The sequence below is a fragment of the Protopterus annectens genome, chromosome 2.part0 (assembly GCF_019279795.1).
Source record: "Protopterus annectens isolate FY-2018-M chromosome 2.part0, PAN1.0, whole genome shotgun sequence".
Lineage (NCBI taxonomy): Eukaryota > Metazoa > Chordata > Ceratodontiformes > Protopteridae > Protopterus > Protopterus annectens.
The window spans coordinates 221,054,353-221,074,269 of NC_056728.1; the positions used below are offsets into that span (position 1 = coordinate 221,054,353).

At 45.4% G+C, this 19,917-nt stretch overlaps 1 protein-coding gene across 1 annotated transcript in view; it reads right to left on the reverse strand.

Moving 5' to 3' along the window:
* BOLL (boule homolog, RNA binding protein) overlaps positions 1 to 19,917 on the reverse strand; it is a 2,224,369-nt gene that overhangs the window by 228,109 nt on the left and 1,976,343 nt on the right. The window lies entirely within an intron of this gene.

The following is a 19,917-nucleotide window of genomic DNA, read 5'->3' on the forward strand; positions in this document are numbered from 1 at the left end:
AATTGTCTGTGGACACCAAGTTTATGCAACATATACTCCAACTTATTAGAATGATTACTGAAAAAGGTTGGAAGTTCGATAGTTTGATTCAGGTTAGTCTCGGAACACACCTTTGGCAGGAATGAAGGATTAATCCTCAGTGATACTCTGTCTGGATGGAACACCAAATATGGGAGTTTGATAGAAAGGGCTTGAAGCTCAGACACCCTACGTGCTGAAGTAATGGCCACCAAGAGAATAGTTTTCCAAGAAAGAAACTTCAACTTGCAGGATGATGCAGGCTCAAAGGGGAGAAGAATAATACATGACAACACAAAATTTAGATTCCAGGGAGTAAATGGTTGTCTAACAGGCGGCCTAAGATGAAAGGTAGGAAGGCCCTACATAATCTGTGAGACACCAAATAAGAACCTTCAGCTCCAAGGTGAAAATTCGAAATTGCAGCCAATTGAACTCTAATGGTGGCAGCTGCAGCACCTTTATGAAAAAGCTTAGATAGGAATTCCAGGATACTGGCAATCGGAGCAACATAAGGATCAATGTTATTCTGAGAGGCCCAAAAGGCAAACCGCTTCCATTTACTAGCATACAACTTTCTGGTGGAAGCCTTATGTGAAGATACAACAATGTGCTGTAACTCTGAAGAAAAATCATGTGACCTGGCTAGGTTGGGAATCGGAGCAGCCAAGCTGTCAATTTGAGGGAACGAAGGGAGGGATGGAGGGCCCCTAACGAATGTGTCAGCAGGTCTGGAACTGGGTCCAGAATCCAAGACTCCTCCAGTTGATAGAGTCGGAGGAAGGGAACCAAATCCGAAGAGGCCAAAAAGAGGCTATTAAGATTAAAGTCCTTCCTAGGCTTTTGGCTTTCTGCAAGAATTTCAGAATCAGAGGTATAGGTGGGAAGGCATACAGGAGTCCCGGCGGCTAATCATGTATGAGCGAGTCCCTTGGGCTGTCCCCCGGAGGGGGATTCAGGGCAAAGTAGTTTCTGCATTTGGCATTCATAGGGGATGCAAACAGGCCGCAGTAAGGCTGGCCCCATCTGCGGAAAATCATCGCCCCAACTTTGTCTTTGAGAGAACACTCCTGCGGTAACAGAACGGCTCTGCTCAATTTGTCCACTATCATGTTGGATTTCCCCGGGATATGCGTTGCTATCAGAAAGCGCCAGGTGGATATTGCCCACTGCCAAATTCTCAAGGCATCTCGACACAGGGGGTAAGACTTGGTTCCCCCTTCCTTGTTGATGTTCCAGACCACAGACATGTTGTCCGTCTGTATGGCAATCATCCCTAAAGACAGAGAGTAGTGGAAGTGCTGTAACACCAAAGGCACCGCTCTCAGCACCTGAACATTGATATGCAACTGTGTCTCTCTGTCTCCGACCAGGTGCCTTGGGCTGTTCTTCACTGAAAAAGCCCCCCCCTCCCCCTATCAGAGAAGCATCTGTGGTCACCATGGCTGACGGCGGGGAAGAAACAAATGGTCGACTCACTGTAACTTGTTGGCTGGTCAATCACCAGAGAAGATCCTTCTTGCAAGAGTCCGTAATCATGATTAAGAATGACATCGGAAGTTGTTGGTAAGACCACTGGGTGAAGAGTAACCATTGAAGAATCCTCGTGTGCATACGTCCCAGAAGAACTGCTATGAGCGTAGCTGCCATGGTACCTAGTAACTTCAGTACTTGATGGGCCGGTACTTTTCCTCTCTGCAAAATGTCCGCAACCTGGTTTTGGAGGGTGGTTGTTCTATCCAGGGGCAATTTTACTGTGGCTGTGGTGGTGTCTAGTTCTGCTCCGATAAAGGAAATACGCTGCAATGGTGACAACGTAGACTTTTCGAAATTGATAGTGATACCCAACTGAGAGCAGAGACTGAGAGTGTGATCCCTGGACAGAATTAGTTGATGCCTGGAAGCGGCGGTAAGGGGCCAGTCGTCCAGATATGGAAACACTCGGAATCCTAGATGGCTCAGGTGAGCTGTAACTACTGCCATACATTTGGTAAACACTCTGGGGGCTGTTGTGAGACCAAAGGGCAGTGCTCAGAATTGGTAGTGACTGGCTCCCAGCCAGAAACGCAGATGATCTCTGGATGGCCTTGCCATTTTGATATGGTAGTACACATCCTTGAGATCTATAGAGCACATCCAATTGCCCACTCCAAAGAATGAGAGAATAGACTGAAGCATGACCATCCGGAACTTCTCCTTCTTTACAAATATGTTGAGTCTGCTGAGATCCAAGATGGGCCTCCAGTCCCCTGTCTTCTTTTGAACTAAAAAGAATCTGGAGTAAGCTCCGGATCCTATCTGGTCTGCTGTGACTGGCTGGATGACTCTTTTTTCCTGCAGCCTCTTGATTTCTATGGCTGCTTGATCCCTGAGACTGGGAGGGACGTCTGGGATTTTTTCCCCAACAGGTGGGTTTTCTAAGAATGGAATGGTGTAACCTCTGGTAACGATGCTTTGTACCCAAGAATCTGTTGTAATTCCTAGCCAGACATCCGGATACAAAGCCAAGCGACCCCCGACCACCTCCAGAGTAGGACAGTCCGGCCTCCTTTCAGGAGCACTGATAAGGCTTACCAAGAAACTGATCCCTGTAACCCTGGTTCTGCAGACCCCCTCTGCCACCGAGGCGGCGTCTTCCATTATTACCCTCTCCTCGCCCCCTGGAGGGGCATTCACGAACTGTGTTCTGGAAAGCTCCTTGGGACTTTCGGAACCACATTTTTCCACCTTTCTGCCCTTTGGTGGATGGTCTGATGGAGTAGAAAAATGGAGTCCTACGGCATATACAGTCTTTCCCTCTTGCTCACACCTAGTGAGAGACTCCTTAACTTTGGGCCCAAAAAGAGAAGAGCCATCAAATGGGGTGCTGACAAAGGAAGACTTGAAGACTTCCGCACAGGAGCATAAGCACATCCAGGACTGTCTCCGAAGAGCTATCGCTGAACCCGCTGCCCGACTCGAACCATCGGCTGCATAGGAAATGTGCCACATGGACAAGTTCAGTTCACTATGGAGTTAAGGGTAGTAAACTGGGCTGTCACCTTCTCAGAGACAGCTCCATCCGTACTACCCTGCAGAGTATCTCTGGGCTCTTTTAGGAGATCTCTTTGAAGACGGGTAAAATGAGTCAAGTAGTTAAGCGATCGCATAGCAAAGGTTGCAGAACTAAAGATGCGTTTCCCGTATCTGTCCATTGTCCTGGAATCCTTATTAAGAGGATGGACAGTAGAAGAGGTTTCTGACATCTTTCTTGGTGGCTGCCGCCACCACCATGGCATCAACTGGAACTCCCTTAGTGAGGAACATCTTGTCTTGGGGGGGAGGTGATAAACTTGCTGATCCTCCGAGGGACCGGTTCCATAGTATCAGGAGACTCCCCATGCCCTTCGAGCAACCAATTCTATTAGCTCGTCGAAGGGCAGAGTCACCCAGGAGGTGGAAGGTTGAGACGCAAAGGCCTTCAGGAGCACCGACTTATCCTCAGTAGGGCTAACGGACTGCCAGTCACCCCTCTGGATAAGGGCTTCCAGGAGATCAGCAAAGGAGATATCTTCCGAGGGGGACCGTAGGGACACTTCCGATTCCTCTAAGTCGGTGTCTGATGTCAAAGACTCCTGTGGGGAATCTAAATGCCTCCTCTTACAAAGTCTCTTCCTGGGAACCTCATCAGTGGGAGCTTCTGGTGAGGTCTCAGTAGAGCAAGGTTCACCCGATGGGGTTACCTGAGGCTCCGGGTCTCGATGCTTCACAGGGACCTGCGATGTAGAGGCAGAAAGCAGCACTTTAGGGGAGGAGGAGGAGGTACCTGACAAACTGTGTGTCTTGGATGACATAACCCTCCTCATAGCATCGAAGGCACTACTGCTCCAACCTGAGGAAGCCGCCGTTTCCGAAGAAGATGGCAACTTCCCCGACGCCGAGATAGTGGGCTCTGAACCAGAGGAAAGAGCCAAGCTCATCCGTGCCGAAGACCCAAGAGGAAGGGTTGGAACCGACCAGAGAGTGTCGGCTCCCAGACTCTTCCAATGGAACCGAAGAAGTCAGGGTTGACGGAGCCAATGGCACTGGAACAGGCCTCGGCTCAGAAGGCTCAACAATCATCAGATCCTCCTCCCCCAGTTCCGAAGGCCCTGCTCAGCTCGGGGAAGGAGTAGTCACAGCAGGTGGGCTTGTCTTAGGCCCTGAAACCGGTTGGTTTGAGGCCGATAACAATTTAGCCAGTGGCGGGTTCTCGAGAAGCCTCTACACCACCCGGTCCACATCCACATCAGAGAGGGTCCTCAAAGAACAAGTCGAAGGAACCGAAGACGCCACTGATTGAAGGATAGGTGACCTCAAGGTTTTGGAGACCGGCTCCAAGACCAGGGACCACCTCCGAAAAACTTGCTCGGTGCACGGCTCCGAAGACTGCGGAGCCGGCGACCGCACCTTCATGGTAAGGCTTGGAGCCGATGACTTGGGCTCCGAGGAAGACTTAGAAGTCTTCGACCCCTTCGATGACTTGGAGGTCTGGTTAGCCTTGTCCAAGGACTCCTGAAAATCTGGCTTAATAAGCCTCTGTCCACCAGCTTCCTTCGTCTCTCAAGTAAAACCCTACTACTGAAGGAATAGCAGATAGAGCAATCCTACTGGAGCTAAACAGGCCCCAAACAATAAACACAGTTCACATGGGTGTCCGTGATGGACATCTTCTGCCCGCATTATGGACACTTTTTAAAACCAGATTTGTGTTTCTCCTTAGGGTCAGAGATACTAGGAACAGCACCGCAGTAAACACTATTGAAGAGGGTAAGGTTACTTAATAACCAATCACACACAAGACACTGCAAACTCTAATTACTAGAAACAATTCTAAGTTGTCAGGTTCCTGAACAACTGTCAATCTAATCACAAGATCCAAAAACTAAGCACACTACTATCTAATAACAATATAACACACTAATAATATATATAAGCGGGACAGGGATTAAATTAAAGAACGGCCAAAGGCCATAGAGCAATCGCTCTGAAAAGGACGAAACTCGTCAAACTTTAAATAAAGAAAGGCGAAGGCTAACTAGCCTAAAAAAACAGTACAACTGCAAAAATTTAGATTACTATTCAACTATAAGCAGAATATTGCAAAAAAGAGGAAAATATGTAACAAACTGGCCCGACCTCTCCAACGACCTCCGGTCTGTTACAACGGCAAACTAGATCTGAGGTAGGACACACAGCATTATGGGACAGGGACCTGGCCTCGAGTTACTCTGAGATCTTCAGCTAGTAAAGCGGCCGACTCGGAGCTGATGGATCGGCTCCGAACCCATGTGTAAGAATGAATGGCGAGACTGAACAACTTCAGATCAAGTTTGTTTTTTTAGGGCCTTTGAGACAGTTTTCAATGGAGTAGAAAGTCTTCTCATAATGGTTTGCAGGTGTGACGGCTTATCAGAGGAGCAGATGGGAGTCAAATTGTCTGAGTACTGAATTGATGATATTTGGAGGTGTTATTAAGCGCGATGTCTGGACGGAGGTAAGACTGGCAGCAAGGCCTGTGCAAAGGCTAAGACTCGTTCATCGTGAACTGGACTGCAGTTCCCGGTGGGTCGTCTCCATACACTGCTCAGAAAGGGCAATTACGCTGAACGGGTTGGGGCTGAAGCCCCTGTCTACTTGGCAGCCGTACTTGAATATCTCACTGCAGAAATTCTAGAGTTAGCTGGTAATGCAGCTTGAGATAATAATAATAAAAAAAAAAAAAAAAAAAAAAAAAGAATAAGGGAGGCTTGTTTAGGAGAAAGGCGGAGACTATTGATAAATATATTAAAGAGAAGAGAATCAAGGAGAAAGGAATAAGGAGAGAGCCACTGAAGACAGTAGATGCTTAGAAAGGTAGCTAGGGAGCCTGTTAAGGGCAGACATTTTAGAGAGAAATATGGGGTGAGAACCTGTATCCGATGTTTTTGAAAGGTCAAGAAAGAGTGAACAGGCAAGCATATTATCATCTCTGCCTTTAAAAGGTAAGTGTCTGTGAAGGCTACCATGGCAGTTGCGGTGCTATGATCAGGGTAAAATTTATGCTGGGTTTAGGATAGTGGGTTTTCAGCAAGTAAATACTGAAGGAGTTGTTTGTTAATGTATCTCTCGAGGATCTTGGAGACAGAAGACAGGATAGCAACAGGCCTAAAGTTAAAAATTTCAGAGAAGTTACCACCTTTGTGAACAAGAATAGTATAGAATTTCTTCCCCACAAAGATGGAACATATGATTCTTGTATGGATCGATTAATTAACATGGAGACTAGAAAAGCTACAGAGGCAGATGCGATTTTCAGAAGGAAGATTACTCACAGAAAGGGAGAAAACTTTAAGTTTACTTGATTTTTTTTATGTATGAGGTTGAAACTGGTTTAAGGGAAAAGGTGAAGTTCACTGAAGTGACAGGTGTGGCTGTGTTGGTACAGTTTTGCTGGGAGAGACATCAGTACTTGGGTTTGGAGTGTTTGTGCAATAGACAATGTTGTTTATTGAGGACCAGAAATTTGTAGGGTTGTTTTTCTGGTTTAATTGAGGGTTCAAGTAGTATTGTTGTCTGTTAGAAGTAATTATGCTTTTTATGTGAAGTTCCCAAGTTATTTGCAAGTTAGAGGAGATCTGTGTGGGGGACTTACATTTAGACAAAGCTAGGAAAAATGGACTCTATTATGCATTGGGATCCTGGTTGATTGAGACAGCCAGGGTGCGTGATTGGATTTTACCCTTTCTCTTCTAATGGGTGCAAGGCTGTTGAGGAATATAGCACTGAAATTTAAGATTGCTTCATCTAATGGAAGGGAGTATAGAATGGCGCAGTTAATGGATAGTAAAATGTTGAATTTTTCTGGGCTGAAGTTTATAAAGTTACAATATTCTTTAAAAAGGAAAGTTTGGGGATGTTGTGTGATTAGTCTGTTTACAGAACTAGGAAGATGGTCACTAAGGGAGTCCGGGAGAGTACCAGCTGTGGTACAGTATTGAGGACTTGAGACTAGGATCCAGTCTAGGATACGGCCAGTGTTTCAGGCATGGTTGATGTGATTGGGGAGGTAATTAACTGAGAGAATCCATAGAGATTAATGCTACTGGAAAGGTAGCCAGTTATAAGGACTTTACAGTCAATACTGACATCACCAAGAATAGCTATTTCAAAGGATGTAGAACTAGATGTCCAATGAAGGATGTCTTCTAAGATAGGGATATTACTTCCTGGCGATACATATAGGGCAATGATACACAGTACTTTATGACTGTGTATTTTAAAGTTAGAGATGATGAACTCAGCTGGGGGAAAATTAGGACTAAGAATGGACACAGGAGAGAAAACAAGTTAGAGAACAAAATGGCATAATCTCCAGCTTTTTTATGAATTATGTCAGAGCAGATTATTTTGTAACCACTTGAGATGATCTGACTCTTTTATATGTGACCTAAACAAAAGTTATGAACTTATCATAAAAAGAAGTTATGTACTCACCATAAAGTTCCATGTTTGCAGTCCATCTCACCCTTCATTCTTATTACAAAGCTCAAAGTCTCTTAGTTGGCTCGTGGCTAGGTAGGTATCCCATAGTGCACTAGTACAATCCCCAGATCTTGTTTGCTGCTAGACTATACAAAGATAGAAATAATGATTATCCAGAAAGAACAAACAATAATGAAAGGTCTCCACCCTACCAAAGGTAACACTATCCTGTCTCCAGATCCTTCCAGGAAGGGGGTAGGTGGGTGGGTTCGTAAGAATGAAGGGCAAGATGGACTACAAACATGGAATGTTATGGTGAGTACATAACTTCTTCATGTTCTGTAGTCCTATCTGTACTAGTCCGTTACTTTAAAATCTGAGGTTAATACAGGAATAGAAATGACACAAGACACCAAGGCTCAAACTTATTAATTTATTAAGCAAAACTTTTCTGAATGTACAGTAAAGCTAATACTAAATAAACAGAAAGACTAATAAATCATGTACTTACAAGCATATGCATAAACAAAATCATCTTTGCCACTGATAGGGAAACTTCAAATCCTATCCAGTGCAGCTATCTGTTCAGTCAAGGCAAGGCCGACACTGGCGAAATGTCTCTAAGCTCAGTTCAGGCTGGTGCTGTGATCAAATCCGGATGCTGATGATGATTTTCATCTTAGCCTTTGAGCTTTTATAGTCTTTTTTTAGTTGACAGAATATTGTAGAAAGATCTGACATTACAGGCTCATCATGAGTTGATGGAATATTTTAGAAAATTACAGATCATTTCCTAAGTTGTAAACAAGTCTCGTAATGTCTGGTCTTGTGCCCTACTTCCCTTTTTCAAAGAACAGTTAGCTCACAATCTTGTGATATAGTTCCTCTTTGAAATCCCCACATTCTGGTAAACATCTTTTAAGCTGATAAACAACTTATAGGTTAACAAAAGTTCAGTAATACCAGTAATCAGTGAGCAAGGCCTGCTCTTAAGCATACTGTATTGTTACAATATTAGCAGTATATAGTGATGTAGTGGCATATCAAGAACTAGCAATAATCAATCTAGCAATAATTAAACATACATAGTGATATGTGGCTCGAGGCATAGCAAAAACTGGTAGGCTGTGTGGATCCGTCACACTATCTCGCCTTCATTCTTGCATATGGGACAGCGTCCTTTGCACCTTATTCTCAGGTGGATCACAGGAAAATACTCCTGAGTACCGTGGAACCAAAGCAGGCTCTAACCCTTGAGGTCAAATCCAATTTGTAATGAGTAACAATGGTATGAGGGGTAGCCCAGGTTGCCGCTGTACAAATACTGTCAATTGGAAGTCTGGCTTGGAAGGCAGCAGATGTGGACAGGGATCTTGTAGAATGAGCCTTAATCTTGAACAGTCTTTCCATCGGAGGAGTAAATGAAGGAAATACATCTCGAAATCCAATTAGATAAGGTCACTTTATAGACTGGCAGACCTATTCTAGACTCAGAAAAGGAAACAAACAATTGATCTGACTTTCTGAGTTCCTTAGTTCTGTTAAGGTAGAACCGTAACGTACAGTTGTGTACACTTACCATAAATGTAGATGTTCGAGTGTATTTACTGTTGTAGTCATTACATTTGGGTAATCTGCTGGCAGGTTGCACTTAGTTGGCCTGATTAATAAATTCTTGGGTCCTGCGTCGGTTGCTGTCGCTTCTTCCATGATGTCAGGTCGTCAGGGGTATAAAACATGCAGTCGATGCCATTACATCAGTTTTTCTTGCCCCAGATGTCAGGTGCCCCCCAAATGGGGAGCAAATAAAATTAAAAATACAAAAATATACCTCCAACCAAAAGCAAATACACCAAAAAGGCTTTTAAGCATAGTAAAAGAAAGTAGAGGTATAGCCAGAGAAAAACAGGGGGCTGGAGGGAGGGTAATCAGGACTGCAACAGTGAATACACTCGAACATCTACATTTATGGTAAGTGTACACAACTGTACTATGTTCTTCGTTTTTCACTGCTGCAGTCACTACATTTGGGTAGATTCCCAAAGCTATGGTTGGGAGGAGGAATTTATACAGCATTAGGACCAGCTATAAGGCCCTGCAAGACAGCAGTGGCAAAGTCAGCTCTGGATTTAGAGAAAATTGGTAAATGATAATGCTTGGTGAAAGTATGTACAGAACTCCAGGTAGAAGCTTCTAGAATATCTCTGGTAGGAACACCTCTGAGAAAGGCTGCAGAAGTAGATGCAGCCGTGGTGGAATGAGATCTGATCCCCTGGGGGATAGGTTTTCCATGGTGCTTATAGCAGAAATGAATGCAATGGCTTATCCATTTAGAATTTTTTTTTGTTTTGAAATAGCCTTCCCCTCTGCCCCAGCAGCAAATGCTACTAGCAATTGTTCAGATTTTCTTCTAAATTTAGTTCTGTCCAAGTAGAATCTAAGTTGTCTGTGCACGTCCAAGGAATACAGAATCCGTTCCCCTTTGTTCTGTGGACTGGGATAGAAGGTTGGCAAATGAATGGACTGATTAAGAGCCACAATGGAAACCACCTTGGGCATGAAGGATGGATTGGTCCTCAGAGATACCCTGTCTGCATGAAAGATGATGAAAGGCTCCACTGCCATAAGGGCCTGTAATTCAGATATCCTTCTAGCTGAAGTGATTGTTAAAAGGAAGGCTGTTTTCCAAGAAAGAAATTTTAAGTCTGCAGTAGCAGCTGGCTTGAAAGGAGGTAGAGTGAGCTTCTCCAAAACAAAGTTAAGGTCCAAGGCAGGGGTAGGAGCTCTCCTGGGTGGTCTCAAGTTTATTGCCCCTCTGAGGTACTGCTTGAGCAGGGGATGAGAAAAGAGGGGTGGTTCTGTGTTATAGTGAGCTGAAATAGCTGAAGCGTGGATTTTAATAGAGGAAAAAAGACAGGCCCTTGTGAAGCATCTCAGTTAAGTACTGCAAAATCTGAGGTAAATTGGGCGCTGCTTTGCTCATCCCTAAAGATTGGTTCCAGGCACAGAATCTTTTCCATTTGTCAGCGTAAGATTTTTTAGTACTTGGTCTTCTCGCCACCAAGATGACATCCATCACAGGTTTGCTGAGGGATGCTAAGGGTGAATTTAAGTGATTAGCCAAGCTGCAAGGTTCAATGTTGGGAGCTGAGGGTGCAGAATTTGGTTCTCCTGCTGAGACAGCAAGGAAGGTGTCTGAGGCAGGTGCCAGGGAGATATTTGTGGCACACTGCGCAGGAGTGGGTACCAGTGCTGGCGTGGCCAGTCTGAAGCAATCAAAATCATTCTTGGTTTGTCCTGTTTGACTTTTAGAAGAACTTTCGAGAGCAGAGACAGAGGGAGAAAGGTTAGACTGATAGGTTTTTCCACCTGAGGACAGAGCATCCACTTTCCAGGCTTTTTTGTGGGGAGTCCTTGTGCAAAACTTGTCCAACTGGTAGTTCCGGGGGGTGGCAAATAGATCTATGTCTGGGCTTCCCCAATTGCTTGTCAACATGTTGAAAATCTGTGGTTCCAGTTTCCACTCGTGTGGGTCCATGAGATTTCTGCTTAGTCCATCTGCCAGTGTATTCAATTTTCCTGGCAGGAATTGAGCTTGTAGGTGCACTTGGTAGCTCAAGGCCGTGTTCCACAATGCCATGGCTAGTCTGCAGAGGGAGTAGGAATGTGTACCCCCCTGCTTGTTTATGTACCACATAACTGTGGTGTTGTCAGTCTTTACCATCCGTTGTCCTGGAAGAATGTAGTCCTTGAAGGCTGTCAGAGCATTCTGTACAGCTAACATTTCTTTTTGATTGATATGTAGGTGCATTTGATTTGGGTTCCATTTGCCCTGAATGCACTTCCCTGCTAGGTGAGCCCCCCATGCATAGACTGATGCGTCTGTAGTTAGGGTTTGGGCGGCAGGGGGTAGTGTGAATGGCAGTCCCTTGTTTTGGTGGCAGGTCTCAGCCCACCATAGGAACTCCAGGCGTAGGTAAGGTATGATAGGAAACCCTGAGTATGATAGTAGCAATTACTACCGGCGGCAGAGAATACTCATATATACAACCATACTGCGTTCTGATAGTATGACACTACTACTGCAGCAGCAGAGAGAAGCGAGAAGAACACTCCATGCAGCGTTCGATTAATCCCTGCCATTGACAAGGGTGTGTGTGTAATCTAGCCTTAGTCTACACATGGGTAGTGTTTAGCCTCTCCATGATCCTCTTAAACTCAGGGAGAACATATACAAACACACCGAGACACTCCATGTAGGTCCCTGACTGCAACATCAGAAGGTAAGGTTGCGTAAAAAACCTTAGTTTTAGCCCACTTACAAACATGCCCTATGAGTGTCTTTAGCCCCGGTAGACTGGCCAAAAGATGTAGACACTATGTTGTTACCATGTAGCAACCGGAGAATAGATAAGGGAAGTTTTCTCAGAGGCTTCTCTTCCTAATATTGATAAAGTGAGTTATGTTTAGGGAGAAGGTAAGTTTTACATAACTGGTCAGCCCTTTCCCTATGTCCAGGTTTGAGTCAGTTAGCCATTAGAAGATGTGTCCTGATCTTTTTTAGCCTTAGTGCAACATCTGAGAAAAAGAAAGACATCTAGTTTCAAACATAAGCTCAATTCTAGAAACCACTTAAAGAAGGTGTTGTCTACTTTGGACTGATAGATATTACTTTGTTTCCAAAGCTTTACAGTGAATGGATAGATTAGATGCGTAGGCGAGGTTGATCCAAAGAAGAATATTAAATAAGCTGGTTTGAAGGATGGCAGTTGAGGATAAAGTTTGGTCAGAGGCTTCATAGATTAAATAGCCGGAGTCTCTGGAATTTTTTGAAGAGAAAAATTTTTTAACTGCATTTGAAGCGTCCTTGAAAGGAATTTCTTAGTGATAAAATTTCCTGCAACAAACTGTTCTTCCCGCGGTGATCAACAACTTTCTGAGGAACGGATGGATTAAGAAAGGGTACTTCTAAAAGGCTTCTGATTTAAATAAGAAAGCGATAGGCGCAAATAACACTTCTGATTGATTAGAGGCTATAATAGGCTTGAAGGGACTATATTTTCCATGCGGTGTCAAATGACATGACTAATAGTGGAAAAATTCTGGAAGATTGTTAATGATTCAATTAACAATTAAAAACTAATGTGACTCCTTAGAAGACCATGTTCCCAACTGATGTGACTGTCTAAAGATTTGAACGTTTATAAAGAAGTGGAAAGAGGTGATTACAAGTGATGAAATAGAATTCGGCCAAAAGCTCGGACCTGTGGAGAGAAGAGCTGCTGACCTGGCTAGAAGAAGATGGGCAAAAAAACTCACTAAAGGGATGAGTCGAGGATTTCTAAATCTGGGTCCCAGCATCCAGGCTGTTAGAAATGCTTAAATTAAGAAAAAGGTCCCAGGCCGGTGGAGTCATGCAATAATTTTATCAAACTCAAGTTAACCGAGGCTAGAGTCCACAATGAATCAATAGGCAAATGGAGGACCCTGCTTTAGGAGCCAGCGATACCAATCGTGGAAACTTTACTCCCTGATAGGGACCCCGGGAGGCCAATGCCGCAACCAATGGCCCCTGAGGGGGGCGTGGGTGGAAGACAAAAAAAATGGAGATATTTAGGGGCGGCAACAGAACGGATCAGATTGGATCACCGGGTGCTTGGGGGACATTCCAAAAGTAGCAATCCCGCAATGCTGCTCAGCCCCACTTAGCAAGGATTGGATGTAGGCTGATTCCCGCAATGATCGAAGCCCCGGTCTGAGGTGCCCATCTTCATTGATCTCTGAAGAATGTGGCGAATTGGTAAAATGCTGGTTGGAAAAGTGCTAGGTATCAGGCAGATAGTTGTGGAATACTCTGTTCCCCCTGCAATACCCCCTGGAGAAAAGAGATTGCCATGTGTTCTGCATCTGAGAACACTGCTGTCAGGCCAAGACTTGTTTGTGTAGATGCACTGCCAGATGAGTCCATTAAGGAGGACACTGTCTGTCCCTGAAGAATACCCCCTGTCCTATCAGCGGAAGTGTTGCTGAGTTCCCCCCAGATCAGGGGATCAGATTTGGTTATTTATTGTCTCCCGGATTGTGGCACAGTGATATGGAAAGATGCCGGTGTGATTTCTGAAACAACCATTTTTCAATAGGTTCTCATGTCCAGGTTAAATTTCTGGACTGCCACCTTAGGTGTGGAAATAATGGGAACTCATGGTCCAAACTTCGAAAACACTCTCATATGAATTCTCTTGCCATGAGACCCAGTAGAATTTTGTAAATTTCCATTGTGCCCAGAACTTTCAACCTTAGGATGCCTATGAGACAGCAGACTACTAGAACCGTGGTGAGGGTTTTTGAACCTGTAGAGTTTCTTTCTAGAACCTTGAAATAACATAGTAATCTGGATCTCAATAGAAAAAGAAATCTCGAAATTTACAACAATGCCATTTCTAAGAGATTGGAATTGTGCCAATGCTGATACAAAAAAGCCTGGTGATAGTAAACATATGCTGTGAACCAAGATCAATTGGTGGTTGGGAGACCTAGACAGGTCGATGACGGTCAACTGCCACAACAATTGGTCCTCACCTGGGGGCGGGCAAACACCCAGACCAAAGCTTTGGTGAAGTGAAACTCTACTGCACTGCCTCCCGGCGCCTCAGAGTCGTGATGCACTCAGGCCCTGGCTCCCAGGCAAGCAAAGTGTCTGGTGCTCCTGTGGATTGAGCACTTGATGTATAATTTTGGGATCCTTTTGCTATTGTAATTTGAGTCCTTCTGAGTAATTACTTTTGGAAGAATGTCGCCAAGGTGTTCTTTTGACTAGGTCCAGGTGGCTTCTTGAGGTGTTTCTAATCCTAGGACTTAGGTCTAAGTTTCGGTGGACTGACATCTTTGGGGACTAGTGAAGAATCTGTTTTTCTACTTGGCTTTGAAATTTCTGTAGGACTGTCACTGATTTTGGTGGTACTGGGCTGCTGTTTCTGTTTGATCTGGGTCTAGAGAAGCAGTTTTTTTATCCCTTGAGTTTTCTGGATGGATTGGTTGTACAGGGGTTTGGTTTTGAATGGGGGTGATCTTAAAAGGAATGTACAAGGAAGGTTCCAATGCTTTTTTACCCAATTTCCTAAATGCGAGTGCTGAAAAGGCTGAAGAGAGGTGACAGTTGTTTTTACCCTCTCCAGGACCTTGAGTAAGGTCCTATCCCGAGGTCTTCGGACCGGGACCCCTGTTTGCGAGGACCCCTCGCACTTTACCTTGTAATGTCCACTGTTACCCTTTGGGGGGCATCACCTGTGCCCTCTGCCTCCCGCTGGAATGGGGGCCACCTGATTTGGAAAAAGACCATTCTGGTTTTCTAGACAAGTCTGAAAAAGCTGTTCACCGAATGAGGTCTCCTTTAAGGTAGGGTGTTCACACGTGGGTCTCCTTACTTAGCAGGACAAAGGAAAGTGTGGCTCCCTCTTCTGGGCGTTAGTAAGGAAGACTTGAAGGCCTTCCCAAAACGAAGAAGCGCATCCCTGAAGCTTGATGCCTAGCGCATCGCGGAGAGCGCATAGCCTACTCTCCTCATGGGCTTTGAAAGATCAGCCAGGCTCTTTGTTGAGATGCTTTGCCAACTTGGTGTTGAGATGCGGCATCTGACCCACCCTGGAGGCATCTCCTGCTTCTTTGGCTAGATCCCCTCTCCCAACTGTAAAATCCGTTTTCTGTGGCGGATCTGCATAGAGATCCCTCTGGGCGAAAATAAACTGCTGATCTGAAATGGCGCCGAATTGAAATCCACCTGTGAAGAACGTTGGATGGAGAAACTCGACATCTCCCTTTTTACGTGGAGGAAACTACCTTACATGGCGTCTGCATGGGCCCTTTTTTTTCGAAGCTTGCCACTGTGGTATGCGTGTGTCCTACTTGGCTGGTAAAGCTTTGTTTGTCCTACCGTCACGTGTTCTCCAGGTCTCCCAGCCGTAATTCAGGATTACTCATCAAGGCGGAGTGACCCAGGAGGGAGGAGGGAGAGGCACCAAATGCATTCCAGCAAGGAAGGCTCATCCTCAGAAGGGGAGGGGGAGGCAGTTCACTCCTCTGAAGGGGATCTCCAAGATGTCAGCAAAAGAGACATCCTCTGAAGGTGACTTAGGGGACCCTGTCAGCAAAAGAGAGTTCAGTAAAAGATGTCAGGGATCCTTGGGAAATCATCTGTCTCCTCTTACACAGTCTTTTTCTGTGGAACTTCCAAGTGGGAGCCGAGAGAAGAGTTCGAGAGAAGAGGGGCACCCTCGAGGGTGGAAGAAGACACTGGTGCCGATGCTTGGGGCGTGGCATTGGATGCCGGGAGCGATGGCGGTGCAGAGGAGAGGGACTGAGGAGCTTGACTAGGAGCTGAGCAACTGCTGGATGTGGGCGTCCCTCACATGAGAAGTGAGGCCCACGGGTCGGTAGTGAGGTATCCGAAGAAATGAGAGAATGTCAAGAATCCCGGAAACAGGGCCCAGGGACAGACCCGAAGGGCCGGGCCCCAAGATCGATCGTCGGAACGAACCCGGACCGACGGAAACATGGGAGATGATCGGCAGTCCTCTCAGAGACCCGAGACTCCGGTCGGATCAGTCCCAGAGTGCCGACGATCGAGACGAAAAAGGCGGTTTCGATGGAAGGGAGAGGTAAACGGGGGCGACCGAGGGCAGGTCATCTTTCTCGAGAACAGGGGAGGAACATCGAACCACAGGAGGGCTCCAAGGAGATAAGTCTCGACATCAAGGCCTCATTGATCAACAGGGAAGGCCGGAAAGTCTCGACATCATCTGATACAGAGCCAAAATAGTTTCGGCAGGGCCCGAGTGGTCGGAAGGGCGAGTGAAACTCACAGAAGAGCGAGTGGCTTCCGAAGAAGAGCGAAGCGCCCGACCTCAGCAAAGAGTCGATTGGAGGAGCAAAGGGACGGTTCCGGCCAACAGGGCACAGGAAAGTCCAGCAGTTGAGCTCGAACGGCGAAACTGAACGGGTGATCGAACGGATCTAAGGCGACTCGAAGAGATGAGCTTGCCCCGACGCCTCTTGATTGCCAAGACCCTTCGAGCCCGGATGCTCCTGGAAAGGGTCCAGCAGAACCCCTCCATCAGAATCCTCAATGATCTCTCATGATTTCCTTCCTCTAAGATCTGTCATCTAAGCGATCCTAAGAGTGAAGTGGAGAGGGCCAAGACAGTAGACACAGGAACTGTGAGTTGTCTGTGTTCCACAACTTAGAACTGTTTGCTGACAGATTTTTATGACACTGACAGCGTTTAAAAGCCTCTTTTCAAATTTAAAAAACAGTCAATCCAGTCCAGTCAATCAGTCCAGTCCAGTAAAAAAAGTCCAGTAAAGTGTTAAGAGTCTGTTTGATACTAACTAAACAAGCTTTAAAACAAAGCTTTTTAGTCAAAAACAAAATCAAAGGCAAGACTATACAAGGTATCTGCATAACAGTCCAAGAGTAGGGCCCGAAAAAAAGCTCTAAAAAAAAGTTAACGCTAAGTTTTATATTCTAATTATTCTAATTCTCCTAATGACTCACACCTACCTAATGGTTACTTAGTACTAATATAAATACTCTGAAATTTAAACAGAATATAAAAAATCTTATCTGTACAGCCTCGAGCTAGCCTCGAGCGAACGATGCAGATGCCACAACTAGGGGATCTGGGGGGAAGGCAGAGGGGATTGGGGGATTGTGGGTATTAGATGCTTCTTCCTCTGCAGAGCGCAAGAGCTGCGAGTCGGCCCAGATCGGCGAGGATCAACCCATGTGTATGTAAAGAAGGCGAGATTGAACACTCTCACATTCATTGTTTCCAGGCTGTGACAATGTTGACTCCATAGACTTTTTAAGTACCACTAAAGTTTCCTAATATGTAGTCTTGCATATGGAATTAGAAGAAAAAAGGAGGCCATGAACCCCAAGGCTTGCAGTATTTGTCTTGCAGATAGCAGGGTTTTTGTGGCCACTTGTTTGAAGTAAGTTACCAAAGGAATTTGCTTTTCTGGCGTGAGGAAAGCCATCTGGGCAGTTGTATTCAAGCTTGTACCCAGGAATGTAATCTGTTGAGAGGGTAGCAGCTGTGATTTCTTTTCATTTATGGTGTACCCCAGAGAAGTTAGAACCCTTTTTACAAATACCAGATGATTTAGAAGTATGGCCTGGTTTTCTGCCTGAATTAGACAATTGTCCAGGTATGGATATATTTGAATATTTCTTTGTCTGCAAAATGCAATTACTGGAGCCAGGCACTTTGTAAATACCCTGGGCGCAGCAGACAAGCCAAAGGGCAGTGCAGAGAACTGATAATGCAAGTAGCCTGCTTTGAATCTTAGGTATCTTCTGCAAGTTTCCCTGATTGGGATATGCAGGTAAGCTTCTTTTAAATCTAGAGTTGTCAACCAGGCATCTTTGCCTAGCATAGGAAGTAACTGGTGAAGAGTCAGCATCTTGAATTTTGGAATGTCCAGAAAGATGTTTAGAGTAGACAGGTCCAGAATTGGACACCATGATTTGTCTTTTCTGGGTACCATGAAAAGCCTGGAATAGAAACCTTGTCCCTTTTCCTCTTCTGGTATTGGTTGAATAGCCCCCATGTTTAAGAGGGAAAAAGAAGTGATGTACTCACCATAACGTTCCATCTGAGTAGGTAACTTCATTTGTCAGCAACCTGTGGGTATCGGATCTGACCTGGATCCGAGCCGGCAGCTTTCCAAGCTAGAGATCCAAGCTCCACGCTCCTCCCCTTACCCATAATGCCCTGCCACCTACTTTCAATCCCCAGATCGCATTTGCCCATCTACATAATCTCACCATGACAAAGCAACAACCTGGAGAATCCTAACCTAAGGATTAACAAATGACTTGGATAAACCATCCTAGTGAGCAGGAAACCAAAGAACCAGGTTAGGGGGAAGGAGGGAGGGTCGGTTGCTGACAAATGAAGTTACTTACTCAGATGGAACGTTATGGTGAGTACATAACTTCTTTATCTGAAGTAGGAAACTTCATTTGATCATCAACCTGTGGGACAGAGTCCCCAGCTACCAAAAAGCTTGGGAGGTCCTCAAGGAAGGATATTGCGGAGCACTGCAGAGCCAAAAGTCGCCCTTCCTCTAGACACTAAATCCAATTTATAGTGAGAGATAAAAGTATGAGAGGATGCCCAAGTAGCCGCAGAACAAATGTCATCCAAGGGAATTCTTGACCAGAATGCAGCTGATGTAGCCACAGAATGGGTAGAGTGAGCGTGAACCCCAGTAGGTTCTGGCAGGCCAGAAAGTTTATATATGAACAAAATGCAATTTGAAATCCATCTGGCCAGAGTCACCTTCGATACAGGCTTACCCAAGAAGGGTTTAGCAAAAGAGACAAATAGCTGATCAGACTTGCGGAAGGCCGCTGTTCTGTGTAAATAAAACCGTAACTGCCTATGAACATTTAACAAATTAAGTTTGTACTCCCCTTTGTTCTGATAGTTAGGGAAGAAAACTGGAAGATTAATGGACTGATTGTTGTTCATCTCGGAGGCCACTTTAGGTAGGAAAGATGGGTTAGTCCTGAGAGAGACCCTGTCCATATGGAAAACCAGATATGAGGCTTTAATACAGAGAGCTTGAAGCTCCGACACTCTTTCAGCTGAGGTAATGGTTACCAAAAAGGCAGTTTTCCAGAACAAGAATTTCAAATCGACAGAGGCTGGAGGTTCAAAAGGAGGTCCAGTTAGAGCTTGAAGGACCAAGGTTAGATCCCAAGGAGGGATGGGGTTCCTAAGTGGGGGTCTCAAGAGAAACGTACCTTTCAGAAAGGCCTTACAAATCTTGGTGGAAGCGAGGGGACTGAGATTATCTCCAATGTGAAAATGCAAGATGGCAGCCATTTGAACCTTTACAGTAGAGGAAATGGCCCCTTGCTGAAAAATATGCGATAGAAAATCGAGCACTGCTGGGATGGGAGCAGTGAAAGGGTCCAATTTCCTATGAGACACCCAAATAGAAAACTACTTCCATTTACTATTGTAAACCTTCCTGGTAAACGGCTTATGCACCGCTACCAGGATAGATCTAACTGCAGACGAGATACCGGGAGTCCTAGCAACTAATGGAACTGGATCAACCACGCTGAGAGCTTGAGATCGACCAGGTTCAGGGGCTTCAATCCCGAAGGATGAGATATTAGATCCGGGATGGGATCCAAGATACAGAGAGGAGCTATACGATGAGACCGCAGGCACAGGAGCCAGGTTTGACTAGGCCAGAATGGGGCTATGAGGATAATCTTGTTCCCCAACTGACGAGCTTTCTGTAAGAATTTTGTTATCAATGGAAGAGGAGGATAAGCATACAGAAGACCGGGTTGCCAAGCATGGACGAGAGCGTCTCTGGGGCTCTCCCCCGGAGAGGGGG